At 43.5% G+C, this 1,126-nt stretch overlaps 1 non-coding gene across 1 annotated transcript; it reads right to left on the bottom strand.

Moving 5' to 3' along the window:
• Positions 1 to 737: 737 nt before the first annotated feature.
• On the bottom strand, positions 738 to 844 carry LOC118489902. The gene has a single exon (XR_004887914.1). It is a non-coding gene; the product is annotated as a small nucleolar RNA R71 (small nucleolar RNA).
• Between the last annotated feature and the right edge of the window lie 282 nt (positions 845 to 1,126).

The raw sequence follows: 1,126 nt of genomic DNA on the forward strand, positions 1-1,126 counted from the left end.
ATACTTAGAATTGTCGAGTTGAACATGCTTAGATATGTTCAACTAATATTTACCAAGTTATTAAAGTGAGAAAACTGATTTCATGGCTTCTATATTATTAGTTATCTCCGACCACGGGCCGTGTTCACTGAGCACGGGGCCGTGGTGAACTTCCTGACCAACATTCTTTTCTGTTTTTATTGCAGGACTTGGAACCCAGGCACCACATCTGAACTTTCTACGTAGTGTATGAGCTCCAGTTCTAGTAGAGACATAAAAGAACCTCTAGAAGAACCCGAACGCTTTCTCAGAAAAAGACTTAAAGCTAAAAACCAAGAGAAGGTTTCGGGGGACCCACTTCCAATGGCGGACCAACGTACCCTCATGGATTACCTACGACCCACCGTGGGTAATCTCGGCGCCGCTATCAATGCACCGAATGTTGAAGCTAACAACTTCGAACTTCGGCCACATTTGATACAAATGCTTCAAAACTCCGCAACCTTCCATGGGCCGCAACCTTCCATGGGCTTGCGGACGAGGATCCCCATCTACATATTACTAATTTCTTAGAAATATGTGACACCTTTCAGATCAATGGACCATCAAATGAAGCCATCCGTCTTCGAATGTTTCCATTTTCACTAAAAGACCTAGCAAAAGCTTGGCTCAACGCCCTCCCAGTTGGTTCGGTAAACACCTGGGATGAACGAGCCCAAAAGTTTCTATATAAGTATTTCCCTCCCGCTAAAACGGCAAAATTAATGACTGAAATTAATACATATTCACAAGAGGATGGGGAATCCTTATATGAAACTTGGAAAAGGTTCAAGGAGCTATTGCGAAAGTGTCCTCATCACGGTCTTGCGGTATGGCAACAAGTATCCACTTTCTACAATGGGTTGTTGCCACACACAAGACAAACACTTGACTCTAGCTCCGGGGGACTTTTAGGTAATCGCCGCCCACATGAAATATACAATCAAATTAAGGAAATTGCTCAAACCAATTTTCAGTGGCACACTCCCCGAGGCAATAAATCTATTGCCCGGGCGCCCATAAGGTTGATGAAAGCACTTCTTTACAAGCCCAAATCGAGGCCCTTTCGTCAAAAATCAAAAAGTTAGAAATGACAAAAACGGTCTCG

The sequence above is a fragment of the Helianthus annuus genome, chromosome 2, assembly GCF_002127325.2.
Source record: "Helianthus annuus cultivar XRQ/B chromosome 2, HanXRQr2.0-SUNRISE, whole genome shotgun sequence".
NCBI lineage: Eukaryota > Viridiplantae > Streptophyta > Magnoliopsida > Asterales > Asteraceae > Helianthus > Helianthus annuus.